General features: G+C 49.3%; 1 protein-coding gene across 2 annotated transcripts in view; it reads left to right on the top strand.

Annotated features, from left to right (window-relative positions):
- The first annotated feature begins 10979 nt into the window (after positions 1-10979).
- TMTC4 (transmembrane O-mannosyltransferase targeting cadherins 4) overlaps positions 10980-12788 on the top strand; it is a 61204-nt gene continuing 59395 nt past the window's right edge. For both annotated transcript variants that reach the window (XM_065901917.1, XM_065901916.1), the window contains exon 1: positions 10980-11110. The gene's annotated coding sequence lies outside the window, so the exon portion shown is untranslated. The remainder of the gene's footprint in view (positions 11111-12788) is intronic.

Raw genomic sequence — 12788 nt, 5'->3', positions numbered from 1 at the left:
CAGAATGTGTGTCATCATTTGTTCTCAATGAAATCATTCTACCCGACTCTCTTGAATGTTTTTCCAGAAATAAGAATGACACAATTGTAGGCAGGAAGCCAGAGTTTTCATAACAAGAAGGGGGAAAGAAAGGATTCACTTACCTAGTGGTGACTTGAAATAAGAAGAAAATCATGCAAAAATGTCACTGACAGCCTTGTAACTGGTTGAGCTACTTTATCAACCTGGAGAAAATCAAGATCATTATCCATGTTATTTTCCTCATTTCTTGCTTGAGTCATCACCTGCCCTATTCATTAGAAATGTCATTATCTTCTTCTGGAAATCCTCCATATACCTGACATTTCAGCGCCAAGAATTCAAAGTTGAATTGCTCAGGCCCCAAAGACCAGGCAGAGGAAAACCTGAGTTTTGCAGGTTAAGCCAAGCACTGTCGCTCTGGGACCACCATGTTTGATAGATGCGTGGTTGGCAATTACAGCTTCTTGGTTTTGGACACAACTGTACCCTAGACTTCGAGAAGGCAATGGCACCCACTCCAGTACTCTTGCCTGGAAAATCCCATGGACGGAGGAACCTGGTAGCCTGCAGTCCATCGGGTCGCTACAAGTCAGACACGACTGAGCGACTTCATTTTCACTTTTCACTTCCACACATTGGAGAAAGAAATGGCAACCCACTCCAGTGTTCTTGCCTTGAGAATTCCAGGGATGGGGTGTGAGGCGAGCAGAAGTAATGCCACGGCAGGCAGCTTAGATTAGGAGTAGGCCTTCCTACTTCTGGGTGGTAAGATTATCAGGCCACCTGGATCAGCTTTCGCTTAACACTGACCGCTGTTTGCCAATTAGGAACGGGGCGGAAACCCCTGGGGTAAGTCCCGCGCGCGCGCGAAGGTTTTGACCAATGAAATTGCTTTGCAATCCACTTAAACCAACTACCAACGGCGTGTGCTCACCCTATAAATTTGTGTAAAGCTTGGGCTCGGGGCTCTCTGACCCGGCACCACTGCATTGGATGCGGCAGGAGCCCTGACTCGAGTCAGCAATAAACTTCCCTTTTTGCAAGTTGCATTGTCTTGGAGGCCTTCTCTCTTCCCGTTCGGGGATTCAGACATCGGGCATAACATGGGGGAGCCTGGTGGGCTGCCGTCTATGGGGTCCCACAGGGTCAGACACGACTGAAGTGACTTAGCAGCAGCAGCAGTACCCTAGACTAGAGCTTAGGAGACAACACATTTAGTTCAGCCACATGCTCAATCATTTCTCCAGCATGAGTCTTGGCCAGAACATTTAAATTTAGGAAGCCCACAAATATTTAAGTCTTGCACTGAGCCTAGTTCACCAGCCCAGATATCTTCCCTCCCAAATAGATCAATGTAGATGGATAGATAGGTAGACAGATAGATAGATAGATATAGACAGGCTGATGAAAGGATAGGTACATGAGTTCCTATTTGAGTTCTAGGCAGGTTTTCCCATCAACCGACTTCAGCTGGGTTGGGGCCATTCTGATTCATCAGAAAAAGTCTGAAAAACATGGAATCTCAATAGTGAATGCATAGGGGGACTTCCCTGCTCATCCAGCCATTAAGACTCCCTGCTTCCACTGCAGGGGCCGAAGGTTTCATCCCTGGTCAAGGAACTAGATCCCACATGCTGCATAGGGTGGCCAAGACATTTTTATAAATTAAAAAATGAACGAACAAGGAAAGTGTAGGAAATGAGCCTCAGTCGCATTCCTCTCAAAGCTACCTGCCTTCTGATTCAGTAACCATCTCGGCCAAACCACAGGTGCTCTTTGTTTGGGGGAACAGAGTCTCAAAGAGCTCCTGTTAAATTACACCGAAATCTTCCCCAGGGTAATGGATCCTTATTCACCTAACATTCGTATCACTAAAACCTGGCTTGGAAATGACTTCCCGACCCCCCCACCAACAAAAGTCTGCTCTAAAGAGATGTGCTACGGAGACCAACTTAGATGAAGAGTAGCGCCTTTTTCATGTCTGCTCAGCTGCTCAGTCATGTCCGACTCTTTCTGCAACCCCATGGACTATGGCCCCCAGGCTCCTCTGTCCATGGAATTCTCCAGCCAAGAAGACTGGAGTGGGTTGCTATGCCCTCCTCCAGGGGATCCTCCCCACCCAGGGATCAAATCCCCATCTCCCGTGTATCCTGCATTGGTAGGCAGATTCTTTACCACTTCGCCACCTGGGAAGCTTTTTTGTATTATAAAATCCTTAATTCTGCCTAACTGGACATACTATTTAGAAGCTGTCATATAAACAAAAAAAAAGGAGGGCAGGGAAGCTGCCTGTATAACTGCCTTAAGATTTTAAGCTGCCTTAAAATCTCCTCCTCCGTTCTTAATGTGAGTCAAGACTGACTCTCCTGAATCTGCCTAAATAATTCTAGGGGCGTGCTACAAGCTCAAGAAATAGCTACAAGCTCAAAATAGTTCAAGAAAATGATTTCTCCCCCAAGTAAGATTTACTGAGTGACCTGAGACCTGCACTGGACATGAAGCTTTTGCATCATTACATTCAAGCATTCTTATTTTATCTCTACCTTTGGCACAGAGTTAAACAATCTGACTGCCAATGCAGGAGATGCAAGAGACATGGGTTCGATCCCTGGGTTGGGAAGATCCCCTGGAGTAGGAAATGGCAACCCACTCCAGTATTCTTGTCTGGAGAATCCCATGAACAGAGGAGCCTGATGGGTTACAGTTCGCCGGGTCACATAGAGTCGGACACAACTGAGCACACATACACACATAGTATCTTTCCTTTGTATTTTATCAATAAGCATAGAGATTCTTGAAGCTGGGTGACTAACACTGAAACACCTAAGACATCAGTTCAGTTCAGTTCAGTCACTCAGTCATGTCCAACTCCTTGTGGCCCCATGGACTGCATCACACCAGGCCTCCCTATCCATCACCAACTCCCAGAGTTTACTCAAACTCATGTCCCTTGAGTCGGTGATGCCATCCAACCACCTCCTCCTCTGTTGTCCCCTTCTCCTCCTGCCTTCAATCTTTCCCAGCATCAGGGTCTTTTCAAATGAGTCAGTTCTTCACATCAGCTGGCCAAAGTATTGGAGTTTCAGCTTCAGCATCAGTCCTTCCAATGAATATTCAGGACTGATTTCCTTTAGGATGGACTGGCTGGATCTCCTTGCTGTCCAAGGGACTCTCAAGACTCTTCTCCAACACCACAGTTCAAAAGCATCAATTCTTCAGCGCTCGGCTTTCTTTATAGTCGAACTCTCACATCCACACATGACTACTGGAAAAACCATAGCTTTGACGAGACAAACCTTTGTTGGCAAAGTAATGTCTCTGCTTTTGAATATGCTGTCTAGGTGGGCTTCCCTTGTGGCTCAGCTGGTAAAGAATCTGCCTGCAATTCAGGAGACCTGGGTTCAATCCCTGGGTTGGTAATATTCCCTGGAGAAGGGAAAGGCTACCCACTCCAATTTTCTGGCCTGGAGAATTCCATGGACTGTATAGTCCACAGGGTCACAAAGAGTCAGACATGACTGAGGGACTTTCGCTTTCACAGGTTGGTCATAACTTTCCTTCCAAGGAGCATGCGTCTTTTAATTTCATGGCTGCACTCACCATCTGCAGTAATTTTGGAGCCTAAAAAAATACAGTCTTGTCACTGTTTCCATTGTTTCCCATCTATTTGACATGAAGTGATGGGACCAGATGCCATGATCTTAGATTTCTGAATGTTGAGTTTTAAGCCAACTTTTTCACTGTCCTCTTTCACGTTCATCAGGAGGCTCTTTAGTTCTTCACTTTCCGCCATAAGGGTGCTATCATCTGCATATCTGAGGTTATTGATATTTCTCCTGGCAATCTTGATTCCAGTTTGTGCTTCATCCAGCCCAGCGTTTCTCATGATGTACTCTGCATATAAGTTAAATAAGCAGGGTGACATTATACAACCTTGACGTACTCCTTTCCTTATTTGGAACCAGCCTGTTGTTCCATGTACAGTTCTAACTGTTGCTTCCTGACATCAGGGATCGACTAGGAATGTAAGTGACTGCCATAGCTGAGAAGTCTTTCAAACTTGGAAATGAGATTCAAAAGTAGGTGGCATGTCCTTTTACTGTCATAATGAATATACTGGGTTGAAAAGTGTCCCCTCCCTGCCTCTCAGAGCCATGCCCTTTCCAGAACCTCAGAATGTGACTGTGTTTGAAAATATGATCTTTGCAAATGGAATTAGCCAAGATGAGGTCACACTGGAGTACCATGGGACCCCAATCCAGTATGACTGGTGTCCTTATCGAGAGGAAACACAGGGAGACGACAGCCTCACAGGGATGAACGCCATGTGATGACGGAGGCAGAGACTGGGGTGGCGCGTCTACAAGCCAAGCCACACCAAGGATCGCCAGGCACCACCAGCAGCTCGAAGAGATGCCTGGTTCCCTGCTCACAGCCTCCAGAAGGAACCAGTGGGGGTGGCATGCTGATTTCAGACATCTTTTCTCTGGAACTGTGAGAGAATAAAGTTTATGTGGTTTTAAACCACTCAGTTTATGGTAATTTGTTACAACAGCCCTGGGAGCCAGCACACGCGGGGCATTGTTTAACAGGCTCAGCCTCATATTACTGACTTTTTTAGGGGACTCCCTGTAGTTGCTTTCTCTACTTACTATTAGGTAAGAGTTCCATCCCTGTGAATTTACATGTTAATCTGTAGACCTTGTCCACTGGAGATGTAAGTCGTTTCTGTCTGGTCAAAAGGTTACAATTTTACTGTCCTGAATAACATTAACCAGTTTTAGCTCAAACTCAGCAAAGTTATATCAGAATGTTTTATATATGTGTGATACCTGGTGGAGATATTTCTCTGTGCCCGTACCGCCCTAGGCGTGCTATATACATCAACTCATTTGGCCCATACATCCGTAAAATCAGTAATAATAGCAAACTCCAGGCAGATGTTAGGTTCATATAAAATAATCCATGAAAGCATGACACATGCTAAGTTGTCAGTGAAGATTAACTGTTATTATTGTTCACTGTTATGTTAGCATAATATTTATTTTAAATAGAGATTTAAGGTAAGACAGCTGAGATGAAGAGAAGAGGATAAGATGCAGGAAGGCGGCAAAGGCTGAGGAAATAAAGATGCAGGTTTTGAAATTCTTGGTCATGTCAGGGCAAGAGAGTGAATGGATAAATCCTGACCTGTTCCTGGCCAGGCTGTCTGACCTTACCTCGCAGCTCTGCCACGTCCAACTGTTACATAACTCTGCTGTGTCCCAGGGCATCTATCAATAGCGGGGTAGTAAGAGTTGATCTACCTTATACAGTAAATATGTTATACATTAGGGTGTCCCAGGTGGCACTAGCATTAAACAACCCACCTGCCAATGCAGGAGACATTAAGAGACAAAGATTTGATCCCTGGGTCAGGAAGATCTCCTGAAGGAGGGCTTGACAGCCCACTCCAGTATTCTTGCCTGGAAAATCCTATGGACAGAGAAGCCTGGTGGGCTATTTGAGTTAATATATACAACATGCCCAGGACGCTGCGGGCACAGAGCAAGCTGTCTGTGTTAGCTATTTATTTCGTCCTCTAATATCACACTGCTTTCACCAATTATCTTACGACTTAAAGTTTAGGTTCAAATATAACCACATAGGGTACACAAGCTCTGTTGCTTAATTTATGGTTACATACCTAGTGTTGAAAACGCACATTAAAAATGAAAATTTATAGAAATATCATGTAAATACAATGCTTTGTTAAAAATATGATGCTTTAAGATTAAGCAAATGAAACCCTTTGGCATTCTTTTGAAAGCAATTTTTTAACCATATAAAAATACCAAAAAAAAAAAAATTCTATACCAGGCAAATATTGATTGACCTACAAAAGTTCTCACAACTCTTACAGAAATCAGAGAATTCTAAAAATAGAAATGATCGTGAGTCTCTTGAAAAGAGGAACACTCAGGAGAAATAAAGACAGGAGGCAGTTAATTTAAGAGAGAGCAGATAGACTGCCAACTGGTTAATGTGGGTGAACAGGTCAAAATATAAGATGTTTCAAAAAAAGTAGACAGTGCAGGAATGGGAAGTTCATGTTATTTAACATCATTAAATTCTTTTTAGCTCAATGGGAAAAGAAGTATCCATTCCAACCTGTCTCTGGGTTACATTTTTTCTTAGTTTTAAGAGACCATGATCCATATTATTTATTTTTTCTTCTTCACCTTCAGCCTCTCTTCTGGTTCTTACTTCTCAGCATACAAACAAATTTAGATCTTTTATGTGTTAAAAATAAAATTCTCAGGACTTCCCTGGCAGTCCAGTGGTTAAGCCTCTGCATTTCCAATGCAAGGGGGCACAGGTCCATGCCTGGTAGGGGAATTAAGATTCCGCATGCTGCGTGGAGAGGTTAAAAAAATAAAAATCTCCCTCAATACTCTGCTCTTCCAAGTGCCACCTGATAAAACATACTGATGGGGGACTTCCCTTGTGGTCAAGTGGACAAGAATCCATCTGCCAATGTAGGGAACACGAGTTCGAGCCTTTGTCCGGGATGATTCCACGTGCCCAGAACAACTAAGCCCATGAGCCAAAACTACTGAAGCCCGCGTATCTTGAGCCCCTACTCTGCAACAAGAGAATCCACCTCAGTGAGAAGCCCATGCACCACAACAAAGAAAGAGAAACTCGAACTAGAGACTGCAACCAAAGAAAGCCCGCATGTAGCAGCAGACCCACCACAGCCAAAAAATTAAATAAGTATTTTTTAAAATATAAAATAAAATTACAACTGCAAAGCATCCGCACAGTGCCTGGCACACATTAAGAACTTTCCGTGAGTGTGGTGACCCCGGAGCTCCTACCCAACGGGCTGGGGCTGGGGGGTAGGGGTCAGTGGATGGCCCAGCAGCAGGGAGACATTCTCTGCAGCTTACACTTCTTATTAAACTGTAAGATTATGACAGGCAGAATCAGCACCCTGGTTATCTTTATATTCTCCACAGAGCCTGCCGCCGTGCTCAGTACATGGTATGAAATCATTTTGATCACGGCTAGCTCAGCAGTTCATGGAGCAGAACACCCCTGGATTAAGCCGGGAGATTCCAATTCTGACTCCAAACACTGCCAGTAACATCAGAATGACTTTCAGAAATGTTCTTCTCTCTGAGAGACACCGTGGACTGTCTGCAAGGCGTTCAGTCGTTCAAACAGATGTGGTCCTGGCTTCCATGGAAGTCTAATGATGGAGATGGGCTTGATATAATGATCACGTGGTTAGATATCAACAGTGGTGATAAGAACTATGAGAGTATATTCAGAGGCACCTAAGGGTGTTGAAAGAAAGAATGCAAGGAAGGCTTTTCTGAGCAATGAACGTTTGCATAGAGACCCGAGTATGAATTAGAGTTAGTGGAGTATCATGGAGGTGAGCAGAAGGGAGCACTTTTGGGTATATGAAAGTCCAAGATGGACAGGAGCAGAGCGCCCTCCAGGACTAGAAGAGGCCCTCGTGGCTCAGCTCAGGAAACAAAGGTGACAGGGCCGGGAGATAACTCAAGGGCAGCAAATAAGGGGCCAGGTCAGGCAGCAGCACTGGGGCCTTCAGTCTAAGAACATTGGGAGCAGGGAATCGTCCTGGGGTTTGGAAGTAACGAGTGTATTGTCTATAGAGAATTGAAAGACAGTCGTAAAGCTAAATATAACCTTTCGTTTTCACCATTCACTCACTGGAAAATTTATGTCAGCCAGTGTAAACTCTGGGAGTTGGTGATGGACAGGGAGGCCTGGCGTGCTACAATTCATGGGGTCGCAGAGTCAGACACAACTGAGCAACTGAACTGAACTGAACTGAGTATGTTAGTAAATGCTTAACAACTTGTTCTCTGGAGACAAAAAAGATACATGCCTACGCATACACACACAAGCACACACACAGGTGTATATATTATAAATGTTACAAATGACATAAAGGATTATAACACGCAGTTTGCAAGTAATGATAAAAGCAGGCAAATACTCTTTTTCCTGCAACTTCTACATAGTTGATGGAATCTCATGAAACGCTTTTGTTGATTTTTGCTAAAGGCTTGTGTCTATATCCAAACAATGCTTGTACTCTTTGCAACCCCATGGACTGTAGCCTGTCAAGCTCCTCTGTCTATAGGGATTCTCCAGGCAAGAATACTAGAGTGGGTTGCCCTGCCCTCCTCCAGGGGATCTTCCCAACCCAGGGATTGAACCCAGGTCTCCCGCATTGCAGGTGAATTCTTTACCGTCTGAGCCACCAAGGAAGTGCAAGAATACTGGAGTGGGTAGCCTATCCCTCCAGGGGAACTTCCCAACCCAGGAATTGAACCAGGGTCTCCTGCATTACAGGCGGATTCTTCACCAGCTGTGCTGGTAGTTGATGGAATCTCATGGAACACTTTTGTCGATTTCTGCTAAGGGGTTGTGTCTATATCCAACCAATGCTTGTAATTCAGCCATGATTTCACAATGGAATTGCATCTCAATCTGCTCTTTTCCCAATATATTCATTACCATTAAATCTGATATGTCATCTGTTCAACTATGTCTCACCTTTGTACAAATTAAGCCCATCAAATTAAGATTTTTTCATGTCATCACTAAGCGCAACACATTTTTAAGTTTCATCTGCATTATTATTTCCTCCATCACTTTCTTAAATCTAGCAAAGAAGACAGTGGGCGAAACATCAAATTGAGCCCGATCTGTGTTTGCCAATTTCCATTGTGTAAATGACAGAGGATGAGATGGTTGGATGGCATCACAAATCAACGGACATGAGTCTGAGTAAGCTCCGGGAGTTGGTGATAGACAGGGGAGCCTGGCATGTTGCAGTTCATGGGGTTGCAAAAAGTCAGACACCACTGAGACACTGAACTGAACTGAAACACTCCCACAGTGGCTGACCGCAATCTACCAGTGTGACATCACTGAATGTGGGTTAGGTAGCACAGCACTAAACGCGGCAGTGAAAAGAATTGTCCAGATTTGACCCACATGTCACAAGCAGAGTCTTGGTGACGTGTTAACATACCAAGGGTGATGGCAGATTGGGGAAGTACTGGACGCATCACCATGCCAGGGAGACCTGAAGAGGAGCGAGCAGTGAGAGCTCACCTCTCACTTTGCACGAGTTCCATTCAAGGTTCTGGTGACAACCAAAGGGAGAAGCTGAATAGGAAGCTAGATACACGGGTTTGGAGCTCAGAGAAGGAAGGATCCAAACTGTAAATTTGGAAGATATTCACTGAAATGTTGACAGTGTGTTAAATCATGCAGCGAAAAATTGTGGCTTCTGAGCAAAGGGCTGAGAGCTTTAAAACACATCACTTGGATGTTATCAAGAAGCAGACCCAGAGCAAGCCAAGGAGACTGGGGGGAAACAGGCGGATTATCACTCTTACCAGAGTGTTCTAAGAAGGAAGAATGAACTTTGCCAAGAGATTAGGTAGAACGAAGTAGGACAGTGTTCTTTGTATTACTAACTGCAGGTAGCCAAGACAGGTTCAGTGGAATGCAGACATCAAGAACTGAGTGCGATCTGGGAGACTAAAGAAGCATGGGCCGTGGGTCGACCTTTCAACCAGTTCAGCTACAGAGAGTAGGAGCAAGGCAGAGGGGCAGCTGGAAGGGCACCTGGAGGGGAGGAAGGTTTGGGGCTCATGAAATGCCTATGACTCGGGTCCAGTGAAGAGGGAGATACTGAGCTAAGACAGGATTCTGTGATACTGGGGGAAAAGCAGAATGGACGGAGGGTTCAGAATCTGTTTTTTTAGTAACAGGACTAGCTTTGTAGGTTTGAGGTTTCCCTGGTGGCTCAGACGGTAAAGCATCTGCCTGCAGTACGGGAGACCTGGCTTCGATCCCTCGGTTGGGAAGATCCTCTGGAGAAGGGAATGGGCCACCCACTCCAGTATTCTGGTCTGGAGAATCCCTGGTGGGCTACAGACCATGGGATCGCAAAGAGCTGGACACGACTGAGCGGCTTTCACTTTCCATCCTTGGGTCCAGAAGATTCCCCTGGAGGGAATGGTCACCCACTCCAGTCTTCTGGCCTGCAGAATCCCATGGACAGAGGCTACAGTCCATAGAGTCAAAGAGTCGGACACGACTGAACGACTAACACTTTGGAGGCTTGGCAGTAGAAAGTGGAGAAAGTTTCTTTCTTTTTCTGACACGGGAGGCAGAGGAATCTACCAAGAATGCGGGTTATGAAACGCGCGGAGTGGCAATGTGTTTGGGGGCGGAAGTTCAGGACAAAAATGACTTGGATGCAGGAGCCGGCAGGGTTCGTGGGTCGGTAGGAGATGCGAGACTAGAGTCGTGGAAGAGGGTCTGCTAAAAACAAAGGCGGGGGAGCAGCAGGGCCTTGGACGGAAGAACGCAGTCTCATCGGGTCTTTCTAGAGACGCAGAAAGTTGAGACACACACTCTAAACAGCTCCTCCCAGGCAGGAGGAAGTCTGGATCGTCTGGGTCGCTGCGATCCAGCTCCCTTTCCTGCAGGGACGCGGCAGCACCGCTCCGCCGAGCGCCACCGGCAGCGCGAGGAGCGCCGGACAAGCCGGGAACAAGCTCCAGCGCCGCGAGGGGCAGAAGGGAAGGGGTACACGCCCGCGGTGGCCCCGGCAGCCCGCCGCCCGGGCCTCGCCCGGGGCTCAGCGCCCAGGACTCCGCTTCCTCCTCTCGCTCCGCGTCCGCCTCTCAGCCCCTGGCGGCTCGCTGCGCCGCGACTCGCTCCCGCTGGCCTGACGTCGCCGGTGCGCCCGCCAATGAGCTCGAGAGGGACCGGCGGCGCCCGCGAAAGTGACGGCAGGTGCAGCCAATGGCCGCGAGGAGGGGGCGGGCCGAGGCGGCGGGGTGTGAGGGGCGCGCCCGCGCGCGTGGGGAGCTGCGGGCGGTGCGGGCGAGCGCGGCGCGCGCGGCGCGGGGCGGGGGGACGCGGCGGGGGGCGGGGGCGCGGCGCGCGCGGCCCCTCCCCCTGCCCAGCTCGGGGCAGGCGCCCGTAGCCGCCGGACTTCCCGCGTCGGCCGGGGAGATGCGGCCGCCGCTCGGGCTCCTTGCAGGTAACACGCGGGGCGGCCCCTGCAGGGCCGAGGGCGCCGCGGCTGGGCAAGCGGAGTTGGGCGCCGAGCGGACCCGGGAGGTCCCCACTGCCCGCCGCGCCCCGAGCTCCGGCAGTCCGAGCCGGGCCCGGCGGCGGCGCGGCTGGAGGAGTTGGCTCCCGGACTCGGGCTGCGGCCGGGGCCGGGGTCACGGCGGATGCTGGCCCTGGCGCCGTGCGCCCGGGTGTCAGCGGCACGCGGGACAAAGGGCGCGGCGTGGGGAGGGGGGCGCGCTCACCGCCGCCCCGGCAGCGCGGGCTCCCCGTCGACCCCGGGCGCGTCCCCCGGAGCGGACACCTGGCCGCGGGCCCCCGCGCCACCCGCCAGCTGGCCGCAGCGCAAGCGATGGCTGGGCTCAGCCGGGCCGCCTGGCCCCCCGCCCAGGGGGAAAGGCGGCGCCCTGGCCGCGCCGCGAGTGCCAGCCTCCCCGCGCTGGCTGTCCGGCCGAGCGGCGTGCCCTGGGCCGGGGCGCCTGGGGCCACCACAGAGCTGCCGCTTCCCTGCGCCGGGCGTGGAGTTTGGGGAAGCCGAGCGGGTGGCGCAGCCGCCGCCTCACCTCCTGCGAACTCCGCGGGGCTTCTCGTCTTGTTGATGTTGTGTCTGTAGGCTGTGCGTATTTTCTTCCTTCTTTTTTTAACCGCACACAAAAGAAAGGAGGAGTTAGAGGAACGAGCTAGCCAGAGCCCCGTGAGTCATCCCACGCTGCTCTTTCTCTTGGAGCGCAGATGGATGGGGAGTGTTTCTTGAGAAACAGTTAACAGGGAGGACTCACGGGGACCCCCCTCCCTGTCACCTGCCCCCGCAGCCCCGACCGCGCCTGGGGCGCCCAAGAGGGAGGTGGGGTGAAGTGTCACCCGCTGACTTCGATGGGAAAATGGCTACAAGCTAGCAAGCTGGAAACTTTCTGGGACAGTGGAACTGGGAATGTCGAACCTCCCGCACTCATTCTTGCTGTCGGCAGGCCTGGCCCTCGAGCGTTACTGAATTAAACCGAGAAGGCGATCGGAAGAGGAAGCTACTTGGAGTAGCATTGTGTTCAGCGCTGCGTGGGGGGAGGGCGGGAGAGATGAGTCTCCAGTGCCCTGGGGGCCCCAAGAGAGGAGCAGCCAGCTCTGGTCTCCAGGTGCTGGGTCAGGAACGGCTGTGTTCTTTCTTCTGGTTTCCAAACAGCCTGTCTCATCTCAGGCTGGCAGAGGGCAACCGGTGTGTGGATGGATCAATACTGATGAGCTGGAAAGGCCAGTCTGAGGCTAGAAGGCCCTTCAGTGCCGCTGGAAGAATATTTTCCAGTAGGTGTTCACTAATGATTTTTCCAGGGATCGTGTAAGTTTGACCTGTCACCCCCTTACTGCAGTCCAGACTGTGTGTCAGGCGTCACTGTGTTCCCGGGGTTCAGAGCTCTGTGACTGTTGTATGTTTGCTTTTGAGGGATGGCGTGCCCTCACTGAGGTCTCTTTGACCTTTTCATTGACGATTGATTGATTGGTTTTAACCCCCTGAAAATAGAAGCTTGGTATAAGGAGTTTGAGATATTGAAAATAAAGAGGCTTGTGCTTCAGTTCCAAATCTAACTACATACAGGCGCCAGTGAAGTCTCAACGCAGTGGGGGGTGAGCACAGGAAAGGGACGGGAACCCGA

Source organism: Muntiacus reevesi, chromosome 11 (genome assembly GCF_963930625.1).
Source record: "Muntiacus reevesi chromosome 11, mMunRee1.1, whole genome shotgun sequence".
In the NCBI taxonomy this organism is placed as follows: Eukaryota; Metazoa; Chordata; class Mammalia; order Artiodactyla; family Cervidae; genus Muntiacus; species Muntiacus reevesi.
Note: the sequence above shows the minus strand (reverse complement) of the source record. Positions and strands in the feature narration are given on the sequence as shown.